The following is a 15,758-nucleotide window of genomic DNA, read 5'->3' as shown; positions in this document are numbered from 1 at the left end:
TTCTGCACTCAGAAATCATTCCTGGCAGCTCTGGGATGCGATGTCAGAGGTCGAGCCCGGGTCAGCTGCATGCAAGACAAACTGCTGTACATAGTACTGCTGTACTATGGCCTGCCCCTTAGGGCTCCATCCCTACTGGATTCCAGCCTTCATCAATTATTGCTCAATAGGTGTCTATTTTTTTACCATTGTCATTCCCTTGCATTTCCTTGAGAACCATCCACTGCCTACATGAACTGCACAGGTCATGCAGGGGAGAGCCGCAGGTTTATCCTGATGGATTTGTTCCCGGTGCACTGGCTAGAATCTGAATGGAGATCACTGATGCCTCCTGGTAGTCGTGCCAAGGCCTGACCCAGGGCAGCCAGAGCTGGACTTTTTTTTTTTTTCTTAAATTTTTAAAAAAATTTTTGGCTCACACCTAGTGATGCTCAGGGGTTAGTCCTGGCTCTGAGCTCAGTGCTCAGGAATTACTCCTGGTAGTGCTTGGTGGACCATATAGGATGTCAGGGATTAAATCTGGGTCAGTCACATGCAAAGCAAATGCTCTACCCACTGTACTATTTCTGGCCCCTGGACTTTCTTTTTCATTCTCCCAAGTAGTTGAGAAATTTTTTTCTCTTTTTTCTAAATGTCAAACTTGCCTTTAAATATTAACTATATCTATCTATCTAGGGCTGGAGAGATAGCACAGCGGGTAGGGCATTTGCCTTGCACGTGGTTGACCCATGTTTGATTCCTCCGCCCCTCTCAGAGAGCCCAGCAAGCTACCGAGAGTATCCCGTCTGTACGGCAAAGCCTGGCAAGCTACCCGTGATGTATTTGATATGCCAAACACAGTAACAACAAGTCTCACAATGGAGACAGTACTGTGCCTGCTTGAGCAAATTGATGAACAACGGGAGGACAGTGACAGTGATATCTATCTATATATGTGTATCTATCTATATATGTATATATATGACTTGGGGCAATATTCAGCAGTGTTCAGGGCTGACTCCTGGCTCTGTGCTTAGGGAACACACCTGGTATGGCTCAGGAAACCAGATGTGATGTTGCAGATAAAATCTGGATAGGCTGTGTGGAAGTCAAAAACCCTAAACCCTTGTACTATTTCTCCAGTTTGCTACTTTTTTGTTCTTGTTTCTGTTTTGGGTGCACCAGCAGTGCTGAGGGCTTACTCCTGGCTCTGCACTCAGGGATCAGTCCCAGTGGGTCCAGGGGACCACGAGGCATGGAACCCGGGTTACCTGCATGCAAGGCAAGCGCTCTACTACCCACTGTACTGTTGCTCTCGACCCATCTCCTGTATTCTTAGCCACTTGTCTTTTACATAACACACCTGGCCTCAGATTGTCTTGTTTTGTTGTTGCTTACAATGTCATCTCTGTTTCAGTCACAGTTTCTCAGCTTTGGCTTTTTGGCTGAATAATCTTTTACTGTGGGATTGTCCTCTGCAATGTAAAATGTGTGTGTGTGTGTGTGTGTGTGTGTGTGTGTGTGTGTGTGGAGCCACAGCCCAGGCCTCTCCCCACTAGATGCCAGGAGCCCATCACCTTCAGTTGTGATGACCCAAACTGTTTCTAGACATTGTTTAAGAGCCCATGGGGATGGAGCCAGCCAGTTGAGTTTAAACAATGAGTCCTGTTTGAAGTGCTCCAGACATTCATAAGCTAAGCTCTAAATGAAACATGATTCACTTTAAGGCTCTAATGACTAGAGATGGTATTTGCACAGTTTAAAGAATTGTCTGACATTTGAAAGCATCTCTATAATAAGGACGACTAAACCGTTCTTCATGTACAGCTTGGTAAAAACTATTAGTGGGATCCAAACAGTGCAGGGGTGAAGGGCACTTGCCTTTCATGTTACCAATCTAGATTGGATTCCCAACACCCACTATGGTTCCCTGAGCCAGCCACAGGTCATCCCTGGACACAAAGGAGTAAGCTCTGAGTAACACTAGGTGTGACCCCAAACAAACAAAAATCCCAGGCATGTATGCACCTCAGCATCTTTTCTCCAGGTCATTCTCAACTTTGAACTTGTCCTTGCAGACTAGGGGCACAAAAGTCAGCAGAGAGCTGCTGTGGGGGACAGACACTGAAGGCCACTGCAGAGGGGAGGGGGTGGCACATGTCTGCATTTGGGGTACTGGGGGAACTTAGGGAATTCCTCCAACTTGGATTCAGCCCCAGTACTCCAACCACTGGTGGAGGAGCTAAGGACCAGTAACCCCTCACTCAGTGCTCTCCATAGCTTCTCAGAACTGCAGTTCTCGGGCAAGGACAGAGAATGACAGCAGGTCTCTGGGCAGTGTCCTCCTTTGGTTCAACTTCGTCCAGGATAGTTAAGGGATGGCGGTGCTCAGGGCTGGCTTTGCACTCAGGGATCACTCCTGGCAGGATGCCGGGTGCTGGGGATCGATCTCAGGTGTGTGGCGTGCAAAACCAAGCACCTGTCCCTCTCGACTGTCTTTCTGGCACCTGAGATTTGTTTTTCTCTTGTCTGTATTACAAGGAAATTTGAAGGCCCACCGGCTGGCAGCATGAAATTCCCCATAACTTTGTAGAGCTTGTTTTGAACCCCTAACCTGGGGGATGGCTGTTGACAAAGGGAGCTTCTCTGGTGATGATCCTGCCCTGCTCGGGGCCCTGATGGTGCTGACCAGGAAAGATTCAAATACGAGGGCTCTATTGGGTCCACAGGAATCTGCTGACCATTTCTGACATCTCACTGCAGCTAGGAAATCACAGCTTCCTCAGGCTCAGCACTGCCCCCGGGAATGTGCTCAAGGCACCACACGGGACATCTCTCTGCAGCCCAAGACTATCGGCCAAGTGTCTCAAGAACGTTCTCCATTGGTCTACATTCCTGGGATACCCTGACTGAAATTTCTTTACTCCAAATCTGTTATCTTCAGATGTGCCCACACTTCTCTGGACTGTGTTCTCCTGTCCAGAAATGACTCGAGATCCTTAAGGGGAGTACCTCTCATGGCACCCAAGGCTGCAGGGGCCACCTGCGAGGGTTCCAGTGAGGCCACTGGAGGAATGGTAGTTCTTCTTGTTTTAGGTGGCTCCCCCAAAAGACGGAAGTCTCCTTGGGGGCTTTACTGGCCAAGCGTTCTGGTCACCTGACTTCCGGCTCCCTCACCCAGTGCCCTCAGTGACTTGGTGGGGCATGAGGGAAGTTGATTCCTCATCCTCTGGGTAGGCAGTCAAATTTAGAATGGACAGGACTGCCCAGAGCCTCTCCCTGAATGGACACAGGGTCCCAGAAACCCTCAGGGAGCCTTCAGACTGCATGCAGGACCTAGCACCCACACTTGTAGGGACTGCTACCCACCACCCAAGGTCTGGGGAGCCCATCACAGGCTGGGACGAGGGGAGCCTCTTGCAGGGAAAGGAAGGTCAGTCCTGACCCTGCTCTGGTCACCACGGTCCCTTTTAGTGAGGTCACTTGATAGTCTTTGAAGAGAATTTAGGAAGGAGATGACAGTAGAGTCAAATGCCTTTATCTAGGAAATACGAGGATATAAGAAGAGAGTGGGAGGGAGGAGGAAGAGGGAAAGAGGAGGGAGAAAGAGGGTGGGCGGGGTGTAGATAGCTTTCTTAGGAATTGAGGGGTGTGACCTGGTGAGGACGGATGTCTTTCCAGGGTAAGCTTGCAGCCCTCACTGGCCCGATCCTGCCCTGCCTCTTGTAGGTCCCGTCACTTTCGCTTCTGGACCCCAACTTTCTCCTGCATGAAGGAGGACCTTGAGAGTGGGGGGGTGGCTGGACTCATCCCCTCTGAATGCAGAATCCAGTAAGTTTGAGAAATGCCATCTACCAGCACCGTCCTGCCTATAAAACATTCACAGTGCACGTTTCTTTTTGCCCAATAGCTAAGGCATCAGAAGCCCTGAGGTGCAGACTCTTACCTTTCTTTAGGACCAGCTCTCTTTTAATTCACTGTGCTTCCGAATCCAGCCCTGCCCCCAGAGCTGGTGATCCAGCAGGACTAGCTGCTCTCTCAAGTTGCTTTCAGCGCCAGGATGGATGCATTGTTACCAAAATAGTTCTTAACTCTGTTGATCAAGCCTGTAATTTTCTCCCCCAAAGCTCAGCAAATAACCATTGTGTGGATTTGAGATCAGGGTGTTGCGTTATTTATGTTTGGATCTCTACCAATCCACCAGAACCCAGGAATCCATTTTTATATAATAGATATTTAGAATATAATTCAGTTGAGTTTATTAAGGTATTTGATAGTAAACTTGAAATACAGTGTCTTGTTCCGTTGGGGGGGTGGGGTTAATTAAAAAGTGTTTAAAAATTATTATAAAATAAAAGGCCCTCCCATTGATCACCGATTTGCTCGAGCGGGCGCAGTAACGTCTCCATTGGAGACTGTTGTTACTGTGTTTGGCATATCGAATACGTCATGGGGAGCTTGCCAGGCTCTGCTGCGTGGGTGAGATACTCTCGGTAGCTTGTTGGGCTCTCCAAGAGGGGCGGAGGAATCGAACTCGGGTCGGTCATGTTGGCTGCGTGCAAGGCAAACGCCCTACCGCTGTGACTACTTTTTTTTTTTTTTTGCTTTTTGGGTCACACCCGGTGATGCACAGGGGTTACTCCTGGCTCTGTACTCAGGAGTTACTCCTGGCGGTGCTCAGGGGACCACATGGGATGCTGGGAATCAAACCTGGGTTGGCCGCGTGCAAGGCAAACGCCCTACCCACTGTGCTATCTCTCCAGTCCCTAGACTACTTTTTTTTTTCTTAAATTTTTATTAGTGAAACACCATGAGGTACAGTTGTAGACTTACAAATTTCTGTGCTTGGGTTTCAGTAATACAATGATCGAATACCCATCCCTCCACCAGTGCCCATTCTCCACCACCACCAGTCCCAGCATCCCTCCCTCCCCCCATCCCCACATCCGACCCTACCTTCGTGGCCAGGCATTCCTTTTTGTTATCTCTCTCCTTTTGAGTGCTGTGGTTTGCAAAAGAGACATTGAGTGGCAATCTTGTTCGGTCTATAGAAAAGACTACTTTTGGATACGAATTGAAGGTCTGGATTAAGTGTAGGCAGACATGAGATAATATCAATGATAATGGCTACATTGCTGATGTAAGAGCCCTTCTGTGTCAGATGTGAATAAGCATGTTGCTGGAGGGCTCAATTTTACTTGACAAAAAATTTACAGTCTATGTGAACCTTGGCTCAGTTAAGTGCTTTAGAGCTAATGTATATTTTAAGCAGGGAAGAAGCTGATGTGGAGAGATTGAGGGTTTCGTGACTTCCGGGTGGTAGGTCTTGGGCTCAGTTTTCTGAGCCTGGCAGTTGGTCTCCAGAGGAAGTCGTTACTCCCCATTTCAGATTCAACCGATGTTTTCAGAGGTGATGCAGATCAGTTGAAGCCAGTGGATGAGGGTTTGTCACACCTGTCCCTTGGGCAGAGTGGGAGGCCTGGTGGAGGGTGAAGGGTCACTGGACACTGTTGATGCCTGAGTGCAGTGGGGTTCTCTGGCCTGTTTCTTCAGCCCTTGGGGAAGTTGCTTCTTCCTGCTGCTGTGCTGGGGCCTAATTGCGTTCCAAGAAGCTGGTCTCAGTTCCCCTGACTGACAGTGAAAACAGGGGTCCTCACAGGGCCACTGAGGGGATCTGAGGAAAAGGTGTATTCTGAGAAGCTTGTCAGAGTGCCTGTTGCCCGTGAACAACCTGCTTCTCTCAACTCTGAGTCGCTTTCCTTTATGAAAATACCTTTGATGTGTTCATGGCAGATGAAAGGAGAACAGTTAATGCCCCAGTGGCAAGCACAGAGTGTGCTAGTGCCCAGGGTGCTCATCCAGGTTCAGACGTGTCCCTGTGTCTTCGTGATAAGAAAGTCATTCTCAAGAAGCGTCATTCCATCACCGCCTCCATCCTCACCCTTGCCATTGGGACTCAGCACCCCTAAGCTTCTGCCTCTGTCTTTCCCCTTTGTCCTCATGAGGGGACCCCTCTCTGCAGCTCTTGTGTGAAAATGGTGAGACAGGTGGTCTGTCCTGAGGGCGCCCGAGGGCTGTCTTTCGGAGTGTTCTAGAAGACCCAACACTCCATGAATCCTTGCTATGGGCCACATGTTGTAATTTGGAGCTGTATACACAGTACTTTTGTTTCTTTGTTCCGAAAGAGCCGAGGAGTCAAAAGATTTCAAAATAGACAAACCAAAAGCACCCTAAAAGCCGCCCTTCCAGAGGGAGTGAATTTTGAGATGTTCTGTTTTTGTTTGGAGGGGGGGGGGCACACCCAGCCGTGCTCAGGGTTTACTCCTGGCCCTGTGCTCAGGGGTCACTCCTGGTGGGGCTCAGAGGGCCATATGGATTGGCAGAGGTGGAACCCGCATTGACCACATGCAAGGCAAGTGCACTACTCACTGGGCTATCTTTCTGGCTCCAATTTTGAGATGTTTTGGGATTCCTCTCATTTTAAAATAAATTGTATGGGCGGGGGAATTTGTGGGCCTACAGTTATCAGGACACCCTCACTTCTCTTATCTCTTCCAAACTTCACCTCACTCTCTTCATATTAATGCTTCCTAAGTGAGCAGAGAGGGGCGGGAAGAGAGGGGAATGAGGCTAGCAGAGGTCTATCTCTTATTCAGCTCAGGTCAGCAATAATCAAGGAAATCTTGGATTGTTTTCCTTGTGATGAACATACAGCGTCCCTCTTGGCTCCAACAGAAACAGGAGTGATTTCTTTACTTCTGCCAAGTTGTAGGCAGTAATGGTAGCTGTCGTTTCCTCTGGGGGAACAGAGGAAGGATGAATGGGCAAGACTGAATACTATGTCCAGTAATGAATGGAATGCACGGATTAATTATCTCAGTGAAATGTTGTCCCAACATTGTGTTATAACTAAATAAAAAAAATTCTATAGGACTTTCATGCTATTAACTCAGGCGTGGAGAATCTTTTATTTATTTGTTTTCTTTTGTAGGTGACCATGGAGATAAAACCTGGTTTCATGTAATTTCATCTTACTTGCAATTAGGAACAAGGAACTGAAAAACGTTTTACTGGTTACATGGAGTATGTATTGCTAATTTTTAAGTAATTATTGAATACACTTTAATGTAGGATTAAATAATTGATGTCTTTGTGTTTAAAAACTGATGAAATATTTTTATACTCTTAATCTTATCACTAATTTTGTCTTTAGAAAAATGTTATTTAATAAGACTTAAAAGGCACATTGATTCAGAAAGCAGATGTTCACTTAAAAGTGCCAAGAGCAATGGGCACTGGTGGAGGGATGGGTATTTGATCGTGGTATGACCGAGATCCAAGCACAAAATTTGTAAATCTACAACTGTACCTCATGTTGTTTCACTAATAAAAAAGAAAAGAAAAAAAAAAGTGCCAAGAGCAAATCAAAGGAGAGTCTCAAGTTGGTGGCGGAGGAGGTTGGGGACTACCCTAGTGTTGCTCAGAAGGTACTCCTGGTTTTGTGCTCGGGGACCCTATCTGGTGCTAGGGATCAAACCTGGGTTAGCTATATGCAAGGATACAGTCTTGACCCCTTGAGATTGGAGAGATAGTACAATGAGGAAGGAGAATACCTTGCATGCTGCCACATTTTTGGTACTACATGTGGTCCCCCAAGTTTTACCACGAGTGCAGAGCCAGGAGTAAGCCCTGAGCTAGCCAGATGTGGCCCCAAACCAAAAATAAACTAAAAAGAAAAAGATTGGAGACTGGAGTAATAATTCAGAGGTCAGTGTGCTTGCCTTGCATTCAGCCAACCCAGATGTTATCCACAGCACCACGAATGGTTCCCTGAACCCTGCCAGGAATGATCCTTGAGTGCAGAGCTAGGAGTAAGCCAGGAGGAAGTTTGACTCCCATCAAAATTCTTGTGACATTTTTAAGGGAACAGGTAATTCCAAAATTGGCATGGAACCTCAAATTTCCCAGGCTTGCCTCGTGTGCGGTCAACCTCAGTTCCATCCCATCAGAAGTGACACCCCATCACCCAACCCCAAGCGCAAATGGGTGTGGTACCCCCCCAAAAACAAAGAACAATAACAATAAAAAGATCTAACCCCCCGTGTTATCTCTTCTACTCTCAACCTGTTAACATCTCCAATCTGTCAGTTTTCATGGATCATGGCAGAAGGAATCCTGGAATAAGAGATGAAGGACAGTTGATCCCTGTGGCCAGAGCAGTAGCTGAGGACATGAAGTCTTCACTCAATGCCACTCGGAGCTTCTTAGAAACTGATTTAAAATCAAATGATATGTAACCCGAAAACAGTTCTCCTATAGTGTAATTGATTAAGGCAGGAGTTAAGTTCTTGTGTATGTTGGTTGAGGAAGGGTTTGGGTCACACCTGGTCCTGCTCAGGGGCTGCTCCCAGCTCCGTGCTGCTGGCGATGGTGGTGTGGGTGGGTGTCACTTCAGCTGGGACGAAACTGGTGTTGGCTGCATATAAGACAAGTCTGTAAATGTTATGGTTCCATGCAAATTTTGGAATGATCTGTTCGGTGCGCTCCAGAAAATCCAAACTATTTAACTGAGCATCTCGGCTAAAGGCCTGGCTGCAGCTTTGGGCTGTGGGAGTGGCTTCCAGGGCTTTGGTAGGGTAAGTGCTGGCCCACCCCCAACCCTGGAGATCTCAGCTGGCAACAGGTATCTGAGATATTTTTATGGCTAGTTGATCTCTTTTGAGATATATGTGAGTTTCTGGAACGAGGCCAGTAGATGAGGTTACATGGCGGTGGTGGTGGGATGTTGTATGACTCCCAAGGAAGTACAGGAAGGTGGGGGAGGTCATCCATCCCAACTCCGAGAATCCGAGAAGGCTTGGAGTTTTCAGCCAAAAATACCCGTGTACCTGAAATTTACAGCAGTTTGGCTTCTCTGTAGAGCTCAGTCCTGAGAGGTGGAGCCTGGCCAGAGGCAAGGTGATGGCGCTTGGGTGTGGGAGCAACTGCTGGGCTTTGGTAGGGCAGGAGCTGGTCTGTCAGGGGCTGTTATTGGCTCTGTGCTCAGGGCTCAGTCTCAGTGGTACTCTGGGGACTGTATGCAGTGCTGGGCATTTGAACCAGGGTCGGCCACATGCAAGATAAGTGACTTATCTTCTGTACTATCTCTCTGACCTTTGCTAGATCTAAATTTCTCTCTCAGGAGTGAGTACAAATTCCCTCCGTCAGTCTATGTGTGTGTCCGATAGCATCGCTTTCTATACTGAGGGAGGACCTCGTTTCCTCTTGAACTGTAGCTGTTCACACACATACAGATGTCAGTTTAGCATGACTTCTGTTTTAGTTCCCCTCAGCTTTTGATATGGGTCTCCACAGCAAAATTCCACAACACCCACCATAGTAATTTTGTGTTTGAATTTTCTTAAAACAAAATTTTCTTTGGTTGGGGAGGGGGGGGAGGGTCGCTCAAATGGTGTTCAGGTGAAGCCACGGTCGGTCTTGGCAAATTTCTGTCAAGCAGGCCATAAGATTGAAGCTGCAAGCCTGAAGACACAGTGCTGATTGAGCTCTCCAGTGTGGCTCATCCCTGAGCACACCACACTCATGCCAGAATGCTCAGGGAGCTCCAGGTCATACCCGTATGGAACACGTAGCCATAGGATTCTGGGACCAATCTAAAGGCGGGACATGCCTGAACCATATCACCATCTCACTGGCACCTGAAGCAGAATTTTCTCAGTGGTAAAATATTCACGGTCACAGTCATGGTCCTCCCGTTATTCATTGATTTGCTCGAGCGGGCCCAGTAAGGTCTCCATCATGAGACTTGTTGTTACTGTGTTTGGCATATTGAACACATCACGGGTAGCTTGCCAGGTTTTGCCATGCGGGCAAGATACTCTCGGTAGCTTGCCGGGCTTTCCGAGAGGGGCGGAGGAATCGAATCCAGCTCGGCTAGGCTGGCAGCGCGCAAGGCAAATGCCCTACCACTGTGCTATCGCTCGTTTATTTTAGAATTTTTTAGTAAAGGCAAACATGGGCAGAAAAATAAGAAAAGTTACAGAACTTCTGTCAACAATTCGTAGTTGCATTAAATCAGTTGGAACCTTTTATTAGTAATCATTTATTTTTATGTTATGCGCTTAGTAATCATTTTGTTTTTATGATCTGCTGCTATTGGTATCTGCTATATTGGTATTGGTTATGTTGGCGTCTGTAATAAAGTGCAAGAGTTGTATATATGTAAGTCCTCCATAGGCGTGGAAACATTTATTGGAAATCTTTTAAAGGGACCACCCATGTATTTGACAATATGTTGCTAGTAACAGTAAAAGGAAGGAGAGAGCAAAGAGAGAGAAAGGAGGTAGGCAGTCAGGGGAGAAAGAAACTGAAGAAAACACGAAACAAAAGAAATCATGCTATTCCCGTACTTCCGAGAATCACTTTGTGGTGAAGCAAACACTCAAATTCATGATAAAAGCAAGGTCCTTGCTCAGCTGGATAGCAGGTCAATTCAGGAGGAGACAGAGCCAGGGGGAAATTTCACACAAGAAGAAATTTCCCCCTGGCTCCATCCTGGGGTGGGTGGGGGGAGCAGCCCCAGCAGGGGGTGTTTATGTGTGCATGCGTGTGTGCGTGTGTGTGTGCGCATGCATGTCTGTGCATGTGTGTGCGCTCAGACTTTTTCCTTTGGGGCCTTTCTTCTGTGTCCTCCTTGTCTTCCCTGTGTTATGTGATGGCTGGTGCTCATCCTCTTTGTCACAGTGCATTTGGATGTCACACTCTCATTGCAGTTCTCACACACACACACACACACACACACACACTTGGTCACAGGTGTGGCAGACTGGCACTTTTTTCTTACGCTATTCGCACAAAAGCAGATTTTCCTGCACTGGTGGTTTTTTTGGAGTATTGTACGAAAGTTTCGTGTACAAAACTCAGAAGATTGAGAGTTCGTTTATGTAACAGATAGCGTAGATGGGTCCGGGTCCCTCCCCAGATGTCCAGACCTCTCCTCTCCTCATGAATGACATCACTCATCCTGTCTCTGTGAACGACCTCCCTGTCTCATCCCAGGAAGTCTACTTGCCTCGCGTGAACAATGGCCAGAGCCTGTCCCTGCACTGCTCTTTGTCCTGAGTATGCTTTCCCCAGTCTCAGGCCGTCCCACATGCGTGTGGGTGAGATTCCTGTGCGCTGCACCCTACCTATCACCTGGCCTCTCAACTGTACCCCAGAATTTCCTTTCGTCCCGTCCCAGCTTTCCTATCTCTGGCCATGGCCCTGCCCAAACCTGAGCTATCCTGGGCATCTGAGCCCTGCCTATACTCTGCCCGTGTCTGGCCCTGAGCTGCCCACCTGCACTAGGTCCCATGTCTGGGTCCGCTGCCCTACCTGATCTTGGAGGCTGGGAAAGAGAGGAGAGTCCAGCAAGAATGTGGAGAGGGGGAGGAAGGAGGGAGGGAGGGAGATGGAGGGGGAGGGAGGAGAGAGACAGGCAGACAGACAGACAAAGAGACAGAGACAGAGACACACACACAGAGAGAGAGAGAGAGAGAGAGAGAGAGAGAGAGAGAGAGAACACATGATAGCAGAATATTGCTTTTCCCCTCATTCTTGCCATATGAAAGCATTTAGACCCTACAGTGGTGACTTAGAACCATTCCCCTTTCACCGACATTCTTTCAGGGGTGTTCTCTCAACAGCGCTGTCCTCCATACACACATTCAGAATTAGAAGCAGATTTGCTGCCGCTGGCAGGAGGGAGAAAGGATGCGTGCTCAGCTTGTAGCAGTGGCCCTGGCCTTCCTGGGCGGAAACTTCATTCATTTTCTCTATGTCACGTTCCACCTAACTCAGGATGTGAGGCCAGGCAGAAGGGTGGGATAGTTTGGTCCCTCTTATCATGCCATTATCGGGTGGAATTACTGTATCCTCCGAGGTGGGAAGTCCTGTGGCTGACGCAGGCACAGGAAGATGGACATGGAAGAGCCCCATGGTTCTTGTGCAAGAGCGGGTTCTGGGGGACAGTGGCCTGCATCATGGTGGTGGGCGAGGGGTCCAGGAGATGCTGGGAGCTTTTTCTGCCCAGCACAGGGCAGGTCGGGTCCGGCAGTCCTGCATGCTGGTATTTGTTTCCAGAGGAGACTCAGTGACCTCCTCAGCTCATGCCGGCAGGGTTCCTGCACAGCAGTTGGGCTGTTGAGACTGCCCGCCAGGTAGGGCTGAGAGAGGACAGGGCAGCAGGAACTCTGTTCTAATTGGCAAGGCCTTATCTGCCTCCAGCTTCTTCCGCAGCCTGCGGTGGGTGGCATTTGGGTAACTTGCTGAGTCACTGTTTTCCTCTGGCATCACAGTATTTTGCTTCAGTCACAGTGGCATGGGGCCCCAGAACAATAGCCTTTGGGAAGTGGGTGAAACTGAGCTCTAGATCAACAGCTAGCAGGACTCGAGGCTACGTGAGCTAACTTTGGCCACATTTCCTTCTGCTGAAGGTTGTGAATGTTGATCTGTTCATCAGATAATCATCGCCACAACATAGTGGTCACAGTGCCTCACCCCACCCTTACTGCCCATTTCTGTGTTTTTGGGTCACACCTGTTGGTATGCAGGGCTTGCTCCTGACTCTGCCCAGAGATCACTCCTGGCAGGGCTTCGGGAGGCTGTATGCAGTCTTAAAATTAGACTGGCTAGCTAAAATTTCTTTTGGTGAGTTTTCTGTATTCACCGTGGTAATAATGCACAAACTTAAAAGCATTATTTATAAAATAGGCTTGTCTGCTCATCAGACTAGTGATTTTGTCTGCAGACTAGTGATTTTGCATTTTATAAAGCACTCTTCAAACACTGCAAATATTTAGGATATGGATGAGAATGGCAAAGACATAGATATGTAAATTTTTTATATTGGGGAGGGCGATGAAACCTACATTTTTTAATTATTTTTTTATTAAAATTTTTTTTAATAGTGAGACATCATGAGGTACAGTTGCAGACTTACACATTTTTGTGCTTGGTGAAACCTACATTTTTGACTAGAAATTGTATATTTTGTATGACTTTTGGGGTCACTCCCTAATTACTCATGTTTCTCGTGTTTTATAAAATCTGTCTTGGATAAAAGGTCAACTCTTTTTTTGTTAAAAAGTCCACTAGAGAGAAACCTGAATTATTTGTATTTATATTCTTAAGTTGTAGAAGTTGAAATATTTGGGAAATTTATCCAATAGAAAATTTGTCAATATTTTCCCTCAGTGTTTTCATGTTTTTCTAAAACCACAGAAGTTTTAAGTTTTGATAATTAATTTATCAATCTCTTTCATTCCTTAGACTTTTGGGGGCTGGAAAGATAGCACAGTGGGTAGGGTACTTGCTTTGCAGGCCAATAATCCAGAACCCTGTCATTCGTATGGTCCCCCAAGCAACCACCAGGAGTGATCCCTGAATGCAGAGCCAGGACACAACAACCAAAAAAAAAAAAAAAACACATTTTTTAGACTTTTTTTTTCTTTCGGGTTTTTGAGTCACACCCAGCTGTGGCAAGAACCCTACAATTATACTATTTCTGCAGCCCACATTTCTTAAACTTTTGATGTCATGTATTAGAATCTAATTTTCCAGGTCACATAGCATTACCTCTATTTTCTTTACACTTTATAGTTCGATGGTAACAGCTCTTGTACTTAGATGATCCATTAATTTTGCATTATTTATATGGGGTATAAGACTGCAGTGTCATTAATGGCATGTGAATAATCTAGTCATCTTGGCACTTCTGCCTGCAACACTTTTCCCTCATTGTTTTAGTACCTAAGTATGTAGGTACCTTAGTACAGACTAAGAGAATGACCTGGAATTTGAGGATTTTTCTCTGGACTTAAATTCATTATTTTATGTGACTCTTTAGTCATATAAGTGCCACACTGTTTTGAATACTGTTATGTCATATTGTCTTTTTTAATTAATATTAAAAACACCGTGGTTTACAAGGTTGTTCATTATATAGTTGTTTCAAGCATTTGGTGTTCCAATACCACCAGTGTGACCTTTTCTCCACCAATATCCCCAGTTTCCTTCCTAATCCCAACTTGCCCCTCTAGGTACCTAACAAATTTACTTTATATTGCTTATTCCAACAAAACTTTAAGAAGTGGCAGATAAAATGACCAGAAAATAAATCAATAAGAGCCAACTTGTGACTACTATGTGTTTTGACCTATGTAAATAAGAAAATTAAAACCATTTGTCATAGTATGTTTTGAATTGGACAGTGTGTGTCTTCAAACTTTGATTTTTCTCTTTTGGTGGGGGAGATTTTCTGCAGTCTATGAACTTCTCTACAACTTCTAGGATCGAACAGCCAGTCTTTTGACAAAAGTCAGTGGAATTTGATGGGGATTTTGTTGAACTTGTTGGCTAACTTTTGGAGTATTGTCATCTCCACAGTAGTAAGTCTGATTTCTGAGATAGGAAAAGCTTGCTGTTTATTCACATCTCTCATTATTTTCCATGTTTTATGGTTTTCAGGAGAAAATCTTTGGATTTATTTCCTTAAGTTATTTGTTGATGTGGTTATAAATGAAATTATTTTGATCTATTTATTTATATTTTATATTTTTGGTTTGGAGGCCACACCTGGCAATGCTCAGGGGTTACTTTATAGGGTTACTCCTGGGTCTGCACTCAGAAATTGCATCTGGCATGTTCGGGGACCATATGAGATGCTGGGACTTGAACTCTGGTAGACCACAGTGCAAGGTAAGTGCCCTACCTGTTGTACTGGCCCCAGCCTACTTATTTTTTAAAATTTAATTTTTTTTTTAATTTTAGGGGCTGGAGCGATAGCACAGTGGGTAGGGCATTTGCCTTGAACACGGCTTACGTGGGTTCAATTCCCAGCATCCCATATGGTCCCCTCAGCATCGTCAGGGATAATTCCTGAGTGCAGAGCCAGGACTTAACACCTGTGCATCGCCGGGTGTGACTCAAAAATCAAAAAAAGAATTTTTTTTAAAATTTTATAAGGTAGTTTACAATATTTGATTACGTTTAATATTCAAACACCAATCCCATCACCGTTACATCTTCCCACCACCAAATTTGGGATGTTTCCATCCCAAGCCCCAATCCCTGTCCCAAAGCACAACCGAAATAATACATTTTGAATTGTTTGTTATGAAAAACTGCTGAAAATGCTACAAAAAAAGAAGTATCCATAGAGGAAACAGAGTGAAGATTGTTCTATTTTGGCATGGGCCATTAAGGCATTCTTTAACTTCAGGATATCACTAACATGTAGTTAAAAGTTGAGTGATATGAACTTTCATATATATATATCTGAAAAAAACATATATGCATATATATGTGTGTATATATATTTCACTCTATGATTGGTTGCTTACTCCTTGAACCCCATCAAATTTGGTGTGGTACTTGGAGAATCAGTAGGGAGTGTCTTATGATGTGTCCAGGAATAGGTTCACTTGTGCATGAGGCTTGGCCCAAGCATGTGGGGAGCAGCCTTGAGCATGGCGCTGGTTGGGTTGTGGAGGTTTTTGACTTCTGAGGCTGGGTCCCTTGGGGCAGGGAGGGCTTTCCCGGTCCCCCTTTGAGGCGCCCTGAATGAAACAGCCTAGCTCGGGGTCCGGTGGCATGGTTATGGTGGGTGTCGTGTTGCTTCTACTTATTTTTAATTGTTCATTGTTAATGTGTGCAGGCACAATTACTTTTGTATAATTTTGTATTTTGTAAACTTGCTGAACTCATTTATTAGCTCCAATTACCCTCTTCCCTTTTTT

Source organism: Sorex fumeus, unplaced genomic scaffold (genome assembly GCF_029834395.1).
Source record: "Sorex fumeus unplaced genomic scaffold, SorFum_2.1 ptg000038l, whole genome shotgun sequence".
NCBI classification, from domain to species: domain Eukaryota; kingdom Metazoa; phylum Chordata; class Mammalia; order Eulipotyphla; family Soricidae; genus Sorex; species Sorex fumeus.
The sequence above is the reverse complement of the archived record's forward strand: the minus strand, read 5'-3'. Positions refer to the sequence as shown.